At 42.3% G+C, this 17,175-nt stretch overlaps 1 protein-coding gene across 3 annotated transcripts in view; it reads left to right on the top strand.

The window, feature by feature from the left end:
• The window catches only part of LOC132392753 (tigger transposable element-derived protein 1-like), an 81,292-nt gene extending 71,114 nt beyond the window's left edge, over positions 1–10,178 (top strand). For all 3 annotated transcript variants that reach the window (XR_009511638.1, XR_009511639.1, XM_059967064.1), the window contains exons 2-3: positions 1,564–1,741; positions 4,868–10,178. The gene's annotated coding sequence lies outside the window, so the exon portion shown is untranslated. The remainder of the gene's footprint in view (positions 1–1,563; positions 1,742–4,867) is intronic.
• The last annotated feature ends 6,997 nt before the right edge of the window (positions 10,179–17,175 follow it).

Genomic DNA, 17,175 nt, shown 5'->3' with positions numbered 1-17,175 from the left:
TTATCAAATACCTTGGTGAAATCCATATACACTATATCTATGGCTCTACCTTCATCAATGTGTTTAGTGTCAGGTTTTCTGTGAGTGGCAATCATAAAAGAGCTTTCTTTGTGGGGTCCTCAACCTTGGGTTACTTGAGGTGTTATTTCTGTTGCTGCCATTGTTTTAAGGATAGATTGATGGAGTGGATTACGCTGTGGCCAGTCTTGCAACTTGAGTCATGATGCCATATAGCATTATGGCCCTATGGTCCACCAATTAGTTGGTATCTATCCATATCATTCCCATCTTCCAGCACATGGCCTCTAAACTACTGTGCCTGGACAGTTCAAGTACTCACCTAGACACCTCAAGGCATGCTGATTCTCTCTGGCAGTGCATTCCACATTTCAGATCATCACCTCTGTATCTCCGCAGTCATCAGTGCCAGTCTCAATGCAGGCAACACCTCTCCCTTGGATGATAAAATCGTGATGACATGGATGATAGTAAGTCAGGTCAGACCCCACTTGGAGTACTGTACTCAGTTCTGGTCGCCTCACTACAGGAATGATGTGGAAGCCATAGAAAGGGTGCAGAGGAGATTTACAAGGATGCTGCCTGGATTGGGAAGCATGTCTTATGAGAATAGGTTGAGTGAACTCGGCCTTTTCTCCTTGGAGCAAAGGAGGATGAGAGGTGACCTGATAGAGGTGTACAAGATGATGAGAGACGTTGATTGTGTGGAGAGTCAGAGGCTTTTTCCCAGGGCTGAAATGGTTGCCACAAGAGGACACAGGTTTAAGGTGCTGGGAAGTAGGTACAGAGGAGATGTCAAGGGTAAGTTTTTCACTCAGAGGGTGGTGAGTGGAGTGGGTTGCTGGCAACGGTGGTAGAGACGGATACGATAGAGTCTTTTAAGAGGCTTTTAGATAGGTACATGGAGCTTAGTAAAATAGAGGGCTATAGGTAAGCCTAGTAATTTCTAAGGTAGGGATGTGCTCGGCACAACTTTGTGGGCCAAAGGGCCTGTATTGAGCTGTAGGTTTTCTATGTTTCTATAACCTAATGGGGCTAGTGCCTGGGAAGAAGTTATTGCTTTACATTTGTCTGCTATCTTCCTGACAGAACAGGACATTAACTATGAAAAGGAATGTAACATGAAACAGAAGGAAGGTGCCTTTGTAGTAAGTCATTATATTCACTCCTTGGCAATCACACATTCCTACCGATTTGGGTCCCATCAGGATCTCTTTGTTGTCACCCTCTGGGATATGGGCCAGGGGATTTTTAAGAATGAATTCCTTCTTGGCTACATCTATACTTTTAGGTTTGAGCATGTGAACGTAAATCTACAGTGAGCTGTTCTGGGTTAGTGAGCCTTCAGGTTAACCTTTCCTGTAGGAAAGTCAGTGTAGTGCCAGCCAAGTTCATCCATGACCATGATTTCCACCCCTTTGGGCCTCACCCAGTTATGCCCGTTATGCCCCATGAGAAGCATGTGCACCAGTTCCCTTGTCTTTGAGGTGGCCATCTCCTGTGTGTTGTTTCTCATTCAATTCCATGATATTCTTAATTTTCTAGGTCCTGAACCCCACTTTGATGTTTGGAAGCTGCCTGTGTGTTGCACATCTGGTGCCAAGGGGGTACAAGATGACCTGGGACAGATTCTTCTGCATGGATGCTAATCCATGTAGGGAGGTGCTTATCATCTCAGAACTATATGTACTCATAGGCCCAGGGACGCATACAGACACAAATCGTGAGTATGCTTGTAGAGAGATCATGACTATGCACAAGCACCTTCACACGCGTGTGTACGTGTTTATGCACAGATGCCTTTGTCCACTGTTACCTCTTCACATCTCTTTGATCTCTAGATCCTCCCTGTCCCCAAATCCCTTCAGTGTCACCCTTCCTCCCACCCTCCCTCAAGATCTCTCTCTCTAAAATTTGGCTCTCACTGCTTTCCAGTGCCCCTGCACAGACCCTCTACCCTCCACTCTATGTACTCATTCCTTCCATCACCACTTTACCCCCCCCCCCCCCCCCGTTCCTCCTGTGCATGACGTGTACTGTCACTGAGTAGTTAATTGCATTTTGCACTAATACCTTACTAATAACAGAGACTTTGTACATTGCTTGGGATTTCTTCAGCCAGGATATGTTACTTGGGTCATCCTTTGGGAATACAGAACTAATCATTCTGAACAATTACTATTTATGGTTATCTTTAGTTTCAAGCCTGTTTTCCATCTTGCTGTGGCTTTTACCTCTTCCCAGATCGCTTTTGGATAGTGATACTAGGAATATATTTTCTGTACTAATATCATTTTCTGTGTTTTGTTCCATGTTGCCAGCCTTGCTTTAGTATGAAGTGATTTATAATTCCAAGAATAAGTTAATCTTTATTATTCCGTCATTGACAATACCCAAGGCACTAAGACACCTATTTTCTGTCCCATTGTAAAAATAATGCATTTCTTAGGATATCCTTGATATAAAGGGCCAGGATGCAATCACATTCTGCATTAACAAATTCTAAAGCACTTGAGGTTTTCCTTTTTCCTTAAAGAGATCCTATGAAAAGACTGAAGTGGAATTTAAGTATCATTTTTCACAATCTCAGGATCTACAACATTGAATTTTGGATGTCTGCAATGTAGGAAGGCTACCTTGTATGATGGATATTCACTTCCTTGGCTGTTTGCCAAGCTCACTTTCTAAACACAGCAACTGTAAGATTAAATACTTGTATGTAAACTTCCAACAAACGGTTATTTAGCTTCAGGTTGTAAACAGAAGCTAGTTGTCAGTTCTTAAAGCATAAATGGCGTCCTGAAATCAGTTTGAAGAAAAAAATACATCTTTACAAATAAACTCTGTTTAGAGCCACAGACTTGCTGGCTCACAACTGTCTAGCTGCTGAAGGAGTCCAGTATAAGAAAATTGATTATTTAATTTGGCTTGTTTCAACACGGAAACACTGGCTAAGTTACTTATTTCAAGGAACTTTGCAGACCAGATGGATAATATCATTTACCATATCATTGACTGATCTATTCATGTTGGAAGTTTTATGTACTCAAGGAAGTTAGCTACACAGCATTGATGGTGAGCAGCTGAGAACTATATCTCCTAAAAGCTCTTAGACCTTTTGTGTAAAAAGGGTACTTGAGGAAATATCATATGCATATGAATTCAACCAAATAACAGAGAAACTATATAAATGTAGAGAGCAACTCAGGCTTATTGGGAATGGGGTACAGGACATCAAAGAGCATGAAAGTAACATAGGGTGAATTAGAATCCATTCCTCTAGATTTGATTTTTGTGACAGACAATTCATTCATCTGCATCATTGGTATGTATTTTTAGTTTAAAGGAATTGTGTCTGTGTTTTTAGCAATCCTTTCTGTTTTAGAAATGTTTTACTACTTTGGAAATGTTTTATTAGAGAAGAATCCTTTGTGAGTTTTAAATGTGTTTTAAGAATGTTGTTTGGATTTAGACATGTATCACTGAAGCTGTGTTTTAAACTACTTTGTTAACTGGGAATATCCAATCTTGGTGAGAGGGGGGCAGGGGGATCGACCGCTGAAATTGTGTGTATTGTCAGCTAACTCACCATGGAATATAAACAGGGAAGTAAGCTAGTCTTTGAAGAATGGGCAGTTGCAATAGAATCTCCCTTTAATGAGTGTACTTGTGGCTATTTATATCCAACAGAGCTTAAAATTTTTGTTTGAGTGTAGAACTTTGCGGTCAATGAACCCATGTGCAAAGTTGGGTTTTTGCAACAGCAAGCAAGTGATAGTGTCTGTACCCCCACCCCCTTTAAACTTTGATTTACTTTATTTTTTCAGCCTCTTATGCCACAGAAGGAGGCAATTTAACCCCATAAAGCAAATGTCTGCTCAAAGCATGACATGATGATCTAATTGCATGAAGTTTGGTTACTGTGCTTCGTGTTTAGCTTTTTAAGTACAATAAATGTGTTGTTAGGGTTTTCCATAAACATAAAATGGCCCATGTCATTTTATTTGCAAAAACCTGCATTGGTGACCCTGATGCTTTAGGACAATTCCAGAGTTATTGAACATGTCAAATAATGCAGTCGCTTTGAAGCTGCTAGAGTTTATATATTTATAAAGTGCTATTATTGCCCATGTTAGTTTTAGTTTAGTATTTTTTTTCATTATATATTTTTTCTCATATATAATTTCAATTTTTTTTTCTTTTTTCGACGATTATTTTTGTTTTTCATATATATTTATATAGACTTGATTGATTTATGTACCTTTTGTTGATGGATGTTTTAATAGGATATTATTATCCTATTACTAATGTAATCTCAAGTTTATTGAATCTGTAATCTATTCATTATTTTGTGTTGTTTTTTTTATATATGAAATTTAATAAAAAGATTGAAAAAGAAAGAAAGAAGCTGCTAGAGCTTTGGGAGCAAAATGACATTGCTTGAATTGTACAAGCCGAGGTCAATTTGTGCTGTGTGAAATCTATGTTGACAACACCAAATATTTCCATGCGGCACTGTTGCACAGAGTGGTGAGTCTACTACAACATCTGCCTTAATAAATACTGATTATAGAATGGGAACAGCTTCTTTCCAACTGTGATAAGACTGCTGAACAGATCCTGACTCGGATCTGGGTCGTACCTTCCAAATATCTGGACCTGACTTACACTACCGTACATTGCTTTTTCTATTTTCTAATGACAATTTATAATTTAAATTTTTATTACATTTACTTTGATTTGTACTTCAGGGAGCGTGAAGCGCAGAAACAAATATCACTGTGATGATTGTACGCTCTAGTATCAATTGTTTGGTGACAATAAAGTATTTCTATTTCTATTTTTACAGACTTTTAGACTATTGGATTCTGAACGCACCCAACAATTGCTCTCCTTGCCCAAACTTGGCAATGCTAAGCTGTCAAAGCTAATGGACTACATGCTGTCTCTCCTGGGAAGTCACCATCCTTGTTTTATTTTTAAAGAACTCTTCATGCACAAATGCCCGATCAAGTTCAGAAAGCCCTTGCTAACAGACCTGTGAAGGATTAAGGGGAGCTTGCTATATTGGCTGATAGTCTACACTCAGCCAGGCAGAGGTGCATCATTCCTCCTCCTTTCCCTGCCTCAATAGGCCTGGTCAGCAAGATCTCCAAACAGACAACCTTTGGTCTGTGTTTTTACCACGCTTGCTTTGATACAAATGCAGGATATGCCAACTGCCTTGCAGTTTCGACAGTGCCAACACATCAGGACATTAGAGGTCTGTGAACACCATAGGTTCCAGCTCCCAGGGATATCTACTGTTCATTACAGACACACTTTCAGGGCAACGCCTCCTGTGTGACAGGGGTGCTCAAGTGAGTGTGCTGACAGCATCGCCTATTGATGAGAAGGCAAAGAGTGTCAAAACCTCACTGGAGGCTGCCAACGGCAGCGGGATACAAACAGATGGGTGATGCTCTGCTTCAGTAGGTGACATTACACATAGGACTTTATTCTGGCTAAAATGGCTGGACCTCTGCTCTGTGCAGATTTCCTGCATGCCCAAGGACTGTTAGTTGATCTTAGGAACTGCCAGCTTGTGGATGTCACGAACATTGTTTCATTACCCTGCTCCTCCAGTAAATTCCCCACAATGATTCTGTTAAGTACATATGCCTCTGCATATGAGTTTACACGACAGTTGGGTAAATTCAAAGTTCAAAGTTAAATTTATTATCAGAGTCACTACATACAACCCCGAGATGCTTTTTCTGCAGGCATACTTAGCAAATCTGTAGAACAACTGTAAGTGGGATCTGTAAATTGTAAAGATCAGGAACTGGAAACTAAACATACTGTGCAAATGCAGATAATAAGTAAATAGCAGTAAATAATAAGCATGAAATAACAAGATAAAAGAGTTCTTAAATGAGTGTAGTTATCCATTTTCGTTCAAGAGCCTGATGGTTGAGAGGTAGTAATTGTTCTTGAACCTGGTGGTGTGAGTCCTGAGCCACCTCTACCTTCTACCTGATAGCTGCAGTGAGAAAAGAATGTGGCCTAGGTGGTGAGGATCTTTGATGATCGATACTGCTTTTCTATAGTAACGTTTCATATCAATGTACTCAGTGGTTAGGAGGGCTTTACCCATGATGTACTGAGCTGAATCCACTACCTTTTGTAAGGTTTTCCACTCAAAGGCATTAGTGTTCCCATACCAGTCAGCACACTTTCCACCACATATCTATAGAAGTTTGCAGAAGTTCTTAATAACATGCCGAATCTCTGCAGACTCCTGGGGAAGTAGAGGCATTGTCGTGCCTTATTTGCAATTATATTTACATGATGGGTCCAGGACAGGCCCTCTGAAAATTAAAGTTACTGACCCTCTCCACCTCTCTTCCTCCATGATTCCTTGATCTTATTGACATTGAGTGAAAGGTTGTTGTTAGAACACCAGTCAGCAAGATTCTCCATCTCCCTCTTGTAAGCTGATTCATAAGCACCTTTGTTGGAGCTGTACAATTGTAGGCGTAAAGTGAGTAGAGCAGGGGGCTAAGTAAACATCCCTGTGGTGCTCCTGTGCTGATGGAAGCTATGGAAGAGATGTGTTTGCCAATCCAAACTGACTGGGGTCTGCAGTGAGGAAAACAAGGATCCAATTGTAGAAGGGGGCCCAGGTCTCGAAATTTACTGGTTAGCTTAGAGGGGATGATGGTGTTAAATGCCGAGCTGTAATCAATAGAGCATCCTGATGAATGCATCTGTACTGTCCAGATGTTGCAGGGTTGTGTGAAGAGCCAATGAGATAGCATCTGCTGTAGACTTGTTGCTTTGGTAGGTGAATTGGAGTGGATCCAAACCACCATTCAGACAAGAATTGATATGCTTCAACACCAGCCTCTCAAAAAACATCATCACTGTGGATAGTCATTTAGACAGGTTACCACGATATTCTTGGGGACCAGTATGATTGAAGCCTGCTTGAAGCAGGTAGGTACTACACACTGCTGTAGCCAGAGGATGAAGATATCCGTGGATAAACCAGCCATTTGGTTGGCACAGGTCTTCAGTACTTGGCCAAATACTCTGTCCCGACCAAATGCTTTCCTTGGATTCACTCCCTTCAAGTAGGCCTGCATGTTGTCTTCAGATAGTGAGACCAAACGATTATCAGGAGACGAGGGGTTGTGCAATATTTCCTCCTTATTCTGGTAATCGATAGCAGAGATTGAGCTCATCTACAGGCATTCCTCTCATGGATGGCATTAAGGACACTGTAATACCATCAAGGACTGTTCACTGCTTCTCTAACAACAAACCATGGGTCACTACTGACTTGAAGGCTCTTCTCAATAACAAAAAAAGCTTTTCAATCAGGAGACAGGGAGGGAGTTGTAACATGTGCAGAGAGAGCTTAAGGAGAAGATCAAGGTGGCTAAAGAGGAATACAGGGGAGATCTGGAAACCAAGCTTGGGCAGAGTAGCACATGGGAGGTGTGGAGAGGCATGAAAAACATCACTAGCTTCAATCAGCTTAGCTGTCGCGCCTCTAACTGCAGCCGTGAATGGGCTAGCCGGTTCTTCAATAGGTTTGACAATTTTCCTCCTGTTCACATCCAATGTTCCCTCAGCACCAATGCCCCCCTCCTCCCTTCTCCCCCCACTCCAGTTCAATGTGTGGATGAACAACAGAGGCTACCAGTGTCTACACCCCCTCCTTCACCTACACCTACCATTCACACTGCTACATGCCAGCCAGTATCGTCCTGATCTTCAATCCCCCAGCCCCCACCTTCCACTAACTTCCCAGTCATCATGGACTCATCTTCACTACTGAGCAGGTGAGAAGGGCTCTGGGGAAACTCAGACACGGCAAAGCATTGGGACCAGATAGTATGAACCCCAAGATCCTTAAGAAGTGTGCTGAAAAGTTGTGTGGAGTTGTCAGCACATTTACAATTTGAGTCTCAGTCTGGAAAGAGTCCTGACTTTGTGGAAAACATCATGTGTGGTCCCAGTACCCAAGAAGGGCCGACCAAAAGTCTTGGATGACTACCATCCAATGGCCCTAACCTCACACATCATAAACTCCTTAGAGAGGATGGTCCTAGCTCACCTCCGACCCCTGATCAGATCAGCCCTCGATATCCTGCAGTTTGCCTACCAGGAGCACATTGCAAATGACAATGCTGTTATCTACCTGCTAACCTGAGCCTAGTCCTGTTTGCCCAAGCAGGGCAGCACTGTGAGGATCATGTTTGTTTTTGTTTCTCAAGTTCCTTCATACAACCCCCATTGCTGGTGGAAAAGCTCCGTTCAATGCAGGTTGGTGCTTCCATTCCATCGTGGATAATGGATTACCTGACTGGCAGACTGCAGCCTCAGAGCTGTGTGTCAGATATGGCTATAAGCAGCACTGGGGCTCCACGGGGGCTGTATTATCTCCCTTCCTGTTTCCCCTGTATACCTCAGTCTTTAGATACAATACGGAGTTATGTCATCTGCAGAAATCCTCTGATGACTCAGCAATAGTTGGACGTATTAAGGGAGGACTGGAGGACGAATGCAGGGTCATGGTGGAGGACTTTGTCAAATGGTGCAAGATGAATCATCTGCAGCTCAGTATCAGTAAGATGAAAGGGATGGTGATGGACTTCAGGAAGGCAAACTTGCACTGCTCCCTGTTACTATTGATGGTGAGGATGTGGATGTGGTGAGGACCTACAAGCGCCTGGGAGTACACTGGAAACAGATGTGAGTGGAGCACCAACACAGAGGCTGTGTACAAGAAGGGTCAGAGTGACATCTACCTCTTGAGAAGACTGAGGTCCAGTGGAGTATGCAGGCCTCTCCTTCACATAGTCTCCCAGTCTGTAGAGTTCACAACTGATGTACAACATATCAAGGGGAAAAATAATGCCTTAGCCGATTGCCTCTTGTGGCCAGCCACTGAGGTCATAAATATAGGGGTTGACTATGCCGTCATGCCAGCTGACTAAGCTACTGACCCAGAGATTCAGGCTTACTGAACAGTAGCTAGCAGTTGGCTTGCATTAAATTTGGGGCAGCTGGGGTTTCTCTTCTGAGCAATGTCTCATCCATTGGCTCTCATCCCATGGTACCTGTAAACTGGAGATGGACTGTTTTCAACTCCATACATGGCCTTTCGCATCTGTGCTGAAAGGCCTCACAGACAATGGTTGCACTAAAGTTTGTGTGGCACAGCCTTAGAAAGGATGCGTATGATTAGACTGCAACTTATGCAAATTGCCAGTGGGCAAAAATTAACTCTCATGTTCAAGCGCCATTGGCATCTTTTGAGGTCTCTCAGTGAATGTGGACCTTGTTGGTCCTCTTCCTCCCTCTCATGGTTTCATGCATCTTACCATGGTGGACTATACCACCAGGTGGCCAGAGGTCACCATTCTAACATCAACAATAGCCATAGAGGTGGCTTGAGTGTTCATCAGCCCCAAATCCAAAGAATTTTCTATAGGGGCACAATTGAGAGCATCCTGACTGGCTGCATCACTGCCTGGTATGAGAACTGTACTTCCCTCAATCACAGAGTTATGGAGAAAGTGATGTGGACAGCCCAGCGCATCTATAGATGTGAACTTCCCACTATTTGAGTCATTTACAAAGACAGGTGTGTAAAAATTGCCCGAAGGATCATTGTGGACCCAAGTCACCCCAATCACAAACTGTTCCAGCTGCTACCATCTGGGAAACGGTACCGCAGCATAAAGGCCAGAACCAACAAGCTCCGGGACAGCTTCTTTCACCAGGCCATCAGACTGATTAATTCATGTTGATGCTGTATTTCTATGTTATATTGACTATCCTGTTGTACATACTATTTATTGTAAATTACTATAAGTTGCACATTGCTCATTTAGACAGATGTAATATAAAGATTTTTACTCCTCATGTATATGAAGGATGTAAGTAATAAAGTCATTTCAAGTCAATTCAGTTCAGTTCCTCTGATTGTGGTCCCTAATTCGTATCAGACATCTGGGCTGCGATGGCCCCAAACCTTGGTGCTAGGCAACATCACATCACAGTCCAGTGGCCCATGCTGGCGGTTTCACTGCTCCTTAAAGTCTGCTTTGAGTGCTTCCCTGACAAATGATTGTTGGACTGATCGTCTCCCCTGGGTGCTGCTGGGGTTTAGAAAAGAGGAGCTGCAGACATCCATGGCTGAGTTGGTAGACAGGCAGCCGCTATGACAACCAGGTGATTTTATTGCTGACGTCATGACAGCCTGGTCGGCTTCCTAATAGCGTTCCACCTTCCTCATTGAATTCAATTCCTTTGCCTCTATTCCTACTTCCCCTCATGGCATACAGCACTCTTGGGCTCCTGGAGACCTACTTTCTACCTTGTTTGCTTTCATCCACTATGATGTGCACCAGTGTCCCCTTAGGCCCCTTAAAATGGTCCGTTCCATGTTGTGGAATGGAGAGAGAAAAGTTTTATCATAGGTAATGAGAGTAAACCTAAATGAGTTTCAGTTGATCGCCTTAACACGGCCCAACAAGATTTGGAGGATTCCACTACCATGCCACTGCCATCACAACATGACCATAAATGTATCAACACATCTCTGGATGAGCCAAAGGCACCTGCTATTCCTCCTCCCATGGAACGTAGGACCCGAACCGTCCAGGCTTACAATGCTGGTTTTAGTGAATTCTGGGGTGGGGGTGGGGTTCTGTGTAGGGTAACGTACTTGGTGGAAAGATACATAATTCACAACCATTGTTCACTTTAAGATGCTGGTCCGACTTGATGATGTAATTGCATGAAGTTCGGTTGCCACGCTTTGTGTTTTGGTTTTGAAGTGCAATAAATACTGTAAGTTGTTAAGGTTTTTCTTAACCATAAAACACCTCATGTCGTTTTACTTGTTTTACTCCTACAGTTCTGATGGCTGTGCTGCATGTGATTATTTAATTTTATTTGCCCTAGGTGTTTCCATTAATTCTCCATTTCTCACAGGTGTTTCCATTAAATAAATTGCACATCACAGCTGCCTGTCAGATTGGTGGGTCGCATCAAACTTAATTGTGTCTGCAATTCAAGATTCGAGATTGTTTAATGTCATTTCCTATTAATAAGTGAAAGGAGAATGAATTAATCATTACTGCAGATCCAAAGCAGTACAAAAAACAGAGAAAAGATAAACAGCATAATAATGATTAAAAATCACCCAATTAATATAAATATGTATTATAGCTTATATACATGCTTGATTATATACTATAAATTCACTCTACGCTGTACATAAGGTGACTGATAGGAAATAATAAAATAATGGCTGAGTTAATGGGTGGAGGTGTTGATGAGCCTTACTGCCTGGGTTAAGTAACTTTTTGACTCAGGGGATGCAACGTAGCCTCCTTCCTGATGGGAGTAGGACAGTCTATGAGCAGGGTGTCTGGGATTCTTCATAATGTTACTGGAGTATTTGGCACCTTTCTGTATATATGCTCATGATGGTGGGTAGGATGGTGCCAGTGATGTGTTGGGCAGATTTGATACTAGCTGTGGAACCTTCCTCTTCACCACAGTGCAGTTGCTGTACCAAGCAGTGAGGCAGCTTGTTGAGATACTCCCTACTAAGCATCTGTAAAATGACATGAGAATGGATGGGCAAAGTCCTGCTCACTTAAGCCTCCTCAGAAATTAGTAGCATTGGGGAGCTTTCTCGACTGTGTAGGATGTGTTCTGGGACAATGAGAGTTGTGTGAGGTGTGCACTCCCAGGATCTGAAACTGCCTGCAGGTTTCCACTGCTGTGTCACCGATATGAAGTGGGGTGTGAGTGGTACAGGGTCTCCTGAAGTTGATGATCATCTCCTTTGTCTTGTTGATGGTTCTTTGCCTGGCACCAGGTCTCAAGCTTTTCCACCTCCTCTCTGTAGGCCTTTTCATCGTTGTTGGTGATGAGCCCCGTCACTGTCATGTCATCAGTGAACTTTACGATGTCATTGCCAGGGTGTCTGGTGGCTCAGTCATGTGTGAGTAAAGTGTACAATGATAGATTCTGCACACAGCCCTGGGAGCCTTGATGTTGAAGATGACAGGGAGCAGAGGAGCAGTTGTGCATCCTGACTCTCTGAGGTATGTTGGTCAAGAACTCCAAGATCTAGTTGCACAGTGGCAAATTTAGACTCAGGAGTAGATACTCGTACACCAAGGTTTGTGGGACAATGGCGTTGAATGCTGAACTGAAATCCAGAAGCAGCAGTGTCCATGTTTTCTAGGTGTCAGAGCCAGGCGAATGACAGATTCTGTGGCATCTGGCATTAGAAGGGTTTTGTTGGTAAGCATATCAGTGAGTGTCCAATGTAGCGGTAAGGGAGTTTTTGAAATGTGCCATTATCAGCCATTCAAAGCACTGCATGAGGACTGACATCAGTGCTGCCAGGCGGTTGCCATTTCCTTCTGAGTGTGTAGAGTTCTTTGGTACAGGGATGATGGTGGCTGATTTGAAACATGTGGGGACAGCAACCTGGATGAGTGAAGTGTTGAAGATATCCAGGAGGACGTCTATGATCTGGTGTGCATATTCCCTGAGTACTCAGCCTGGGAAGTTATCTGGGCTGGCCACCTTATGGGACTTGACTCTCTGCAGAGTCTTTCTCACACCTTCTGCTCATCTTCTGTTACAGACAGTGGCTGCTCACCTGAAAGTGGGGTAGCCAGATGCCCCTTTTCAAAAATGAATTTAACATTAGCTTTAACTTTTGTCCATTTATTTTTTGTTTACAGTATTTGGGAGACTTTTTGAGAATGAAATTTTTATCTATGTGCTGGGTTTACCTGACTTGACTGGGATATGTCCAGGCACCATTTCTCCCTAGCTGTGTTCATATCTGAGATATAAGACTGTCCTTCTCACAATAGATTTGTACTGATATTTATGTTCCTTGGTGGCTGTATACCAATCATTCATGGAAATGTTTTGTTAAAAATTTCATGAGCTCTACAGATCTGCTGCCTTGTGGGTTGGAATACCTAAAGTAAATAAGTTTGCTGCAATGTTTATGAGTACTATGAAGAAAGTCCCTGAGCACACACAATGAAGGAATTAATAGCTCAATAAAAAAGTCCTCATTAAAACGAACATTGAAATTAATATTACGTCCATTGCAATGGTTTCACAAGAACTTATTGAGCTTGGTGATTGTGACCCGAATCTGAGATACTTGCAGCATAAAGATGCCAAATTATGCAAATATATATTTTTGAGCAATGAATTTTGCAAAACAAAATGTCCGTAGATGTTGATTTGTGACCCTCTCCTTCACATTAATGGCTGTTAGATTTATTTTTTATGCACTGAGTTCTCCAACTAAACCTGCCATTTTGTGACTCTGTTGGAATATTGCCAGATGGAGAAGAGTTACTTTTCAAGCCAGAGATATTATTCTTTTGGAAAAATCTTCTGATGAAAACCAGATGTTCACTGCACTTTTATGGGTTTAAAAAAACTATTTCTGATGCTAAATATACAGAATGCAGCAACACAGATATATTTCTTGACCTGACTGTTAATGTTTTGTAAATTCAAAAATTAACTAACAGAAAAACATGGAGCCAGAAGATGTGTGTCAAGACCACAAGACCATCAGACAGTGGAGCAGATTTAGGCCATTCAGCCTATCGAGACTGTACTGTCATTTGATCATGGCTGATTCATTTCCCTTTCAACCCCATTTTCCTGCCTTCTCCTTGTAACACTTCACACCCACAAATCTCTCTGGAAAGAGCAGTTCCTCTTCATCTACAGCTGAAGTCTATTCCCCTGACCCCAAGTTCTAGTCTCATCTACCAGTGGAAACATCTTTTCTGCCTCTATCTTAGTTGTCCCTTTCATAATTTTATATGTTTCTATATGATCTCCTCTTATTCCTCTGAATTCCAGCGAGTATAGTCCCAGGTGACTCAATCTCTTCTCATAGTCTAACCCCCTCATCTCTGGAATCAATCTGGTGAGCATCCTGTACACCATCTCCAAAGCCAGTATATCCTTCCTCAAACAAGGAGACCAGAACTGTACACAGTACTCCAGGTGCAGCCTCACCAGTACCCTGTACAGTTGCAGCATAACCTCCCTGCTCTTAAATTCACTCCCTCTAGCAATGAAGGCCAACATTCCAATTGCCTTCTTGATAGCCTGCTGCACCTGCAAACCAACCTTTTGTTATACATGCACAAGGACTCCCAAGTCCCTCTGCACAGCATTTTTTAACCAATTAAGTAATTATCTGCTCTATTTTTCCTTCCAAAGTGGATGACCTCACATTTACCAACACTGTATGCCATCTGCTGGACCCTTGCCCACTCAACCTATCGATATATTTCTGCAGACTCACTGTATCTTCTGCAGAGTTTGCGTTTCCATTCAGTTTAGTGTAATTAGCAAACTTAAATATACTGCTTTTGACCCCCTCTTCTAGATCATTAATATGTATTGTGAACAGTTGCAGGCCCAGCACCGACCCCTGCGGCTCACCACTCACCACTGATTGCCAACCAGAGTAACCCCCATGTATCCCAACTCTGCTTTCTATTGGTTAACCAATCCTCTATCCATGCTAATACATCACCCCCCAACTCCATGCATCCTTATCTTATGGATAATCTTATCTTAGGTGACACCTTATTGAACGCCTTGTGGAAATCCAAGTAAGTAACATCCATCTGTTCTCCTCTATCCACTGCACTTGTTATATCCTCAATGAACTCCAGTAAGTTCGTCAAACAGGACTTGCCTTTGCCGAATCCATGCTGCGTCTGTCTGCTGGATCCATTTCTTTTCAGATACCTCACTGTTTCTTTTTTAATGATAGCTTCAATCATTTTCCCAACTACAAGTATTAAACTAATTGGCCTACAGTTACCTGCCTTTTGCCTACACCTTTTTTGAACAGTTGCATGGCATTCACCATCTTGCAATCTGCTGGGACCTGCCCAGTTTCCAGAGAATTTTGATAAATTATCACCAAAGGCCTTACTATAACTTATGTAATTTCTTTCCATATTCTGGGATACATTCCATCAGGACCAAGGGACTTGTCTATCTTCAGGCCCACAAGTTCGCTTAGCACTTCTCTTTAAGTGACAGCTATTGCATCAAGGTCCTCACTTACCATTGCATCCAGAGCATCTCTCTTTGGCATGTTAGATATGTCCCCCACTGTGAAGAGCAACACAAAATAGTTATTTGAAGCTTCTGCCATTTCCTAATTACCCAACACCAATTCTCCCTTCTCGTCCTCCAAGGCATCTACATTTACTTTAGCCACCCTTTTCCACTTTATATAATTATAAAACTTTTATTACTCATTTTTATATATTGTGCCAGTTTATTTCATAAAATATCTTCCCTTTCTTTTTTGCTTTTTAACGGTTTCCTAATATTCCGGTTTCCCACTACACTTGATGATTTTGTAGGCACGAGCTTTTAGTTTGATGCCTTCTTTTATTTCAGGATGTATATTGTATACATTTCTCTGACATTAAATTGGACCTTTAAACCTTTGAACCTCACACAATGGCCACTCTGCTTTGGCCCTGCTTTACTTTTATTTACTCCTGCTAATGAATTGAGAATCAATTAGTCAGCTGCTAATGCCCCCCACCTGCAGCAAAAGAAATTCCTCCTCCTTTCCATTCTAAGTGAGGAGTGCCCTCTGGTCCTAGACTCCCCCACTAGAAGAAACATCTTCTTCACATCTGCTCCATCTAGGCGTTTCAACATTCGATAGGATTCAATGAGATCACCCCTCATTCTTCGAAATTCTAGTGAGTACAGGCCTAGAGCTATCAAACACTCCTTAACTGATAAACCTTTCAATTTTGTATCATTTTTGTGAACCTTTTTTGAACCTTCTCCACCACCTATGTTGTTTTTACTTCAGTGAGGTGCGCACTTATGATATGGTGGCGTAATGAAACTTTTACATACAACCCATCATGAATTATGGAAACAATGAATGCTTAATCAAACAATGTAGCTGCAATATTACTGAAATTCACAACACTCCTCCCTGCTTAGCTATAAACTTCAAACACAATATAGAATGCTTCCCAACTACACACATACCATACTATATAATACAACTACCATATAGACATCCATAGCATAAATTCAGGCCTAAAGATTTAATCGTGGTGGAGGATTTCTTACCTTTGTGGGATAACACCTTTCCTGACAAGGGGGCATCAATGCTTGGCAGGTGAGTCTTATGGCTGTGAAATAATTTCAGTTTCTGGGGCATCCTCCATGGTGGTTGTAGGAGTTGACTCTGAGACTTCAAGGAGTAGTTCTGACAGCTATGGACACCTTTCTTCTGAACATGTTGCCATCCTGAACAGTGTGTGCCAAGCTGCTCCCTTGGGGGAATAGGCTCTTTTGATTTTACTCAGGCCACCAGACAGAACATTGGGCCAATGCTTCCATTTTGAACACACTTAGCATTAGCTCCTCCCACACTTTAGTCTCAGTTTGGGGAGTGCAACTCTCAATCCCCACCTAAGGCAAACCCCGTTAACAGCAAGTTCATCTTGGCGCTGGGAAAAAATGGTGGAACTGGAATTTCTTCTGCATGTTCCATCCTTTTCATCAGGCCATGTAGACCTATGAGAGTATGGAGACTTTATTGGTTTTCCTTTGGATCATCTCTGATGTAATAGTGCGACTTTTGATTCGCATTAGAGAGAATATGTCAAGAGGAGTGTCCTCTTCCATAAATTTTTCTGGTACTTCCTTTTCCAAGGGTAAAAGAGGCAATTCATCAGCACTTTCTTGAATAGTTGTTCTCTTGAATTTGATCTTGTAATTGCATCCTCCAAGCAACAGAGTGTTCATGCTTCTGCATTAGTGGAACCTCCTCCTGTGCATTGAAAATGGATACTAAGTGGCTGATGATCAGTCATGAGGGTTAACTCTCTCCCATACAAGTACTGGTTGAAATGACACCCCAAACCAGATTCAAGGCCTCTCTGTCAATTTTTCTCTGCACCAGTAAGGAAATGTGATGCAATGGCAATCATGCATTCATTTCTATCACTCATGCTAGGTGACATGACTACACCTACACCACAAGGTGAGGTATCAAAGGCAAGCTTCCAGAGATTATGTGGATCACTATGT

The sequence above is a fragment of the Hypanus sabinus genome, chromosome 4, assembly GCF_030144855.1.
Source record: "Hypanus sabinus isolate sHypSab1 chromosome 4, sHypSab1.hap1, whole genome shotgun sequence".
In the NCBI taxonomy this organism is placed as follows: domain Eukaryota; kingdom Metazoa; phylum Chordata; class Chondrichthyes; order Myliobatiformes; family Dasyatidae; genus Hypanus; species Hypanus sabinus.
This window is presented reverse-complemented; position numbering and strand designations above follow the sequence as displayed.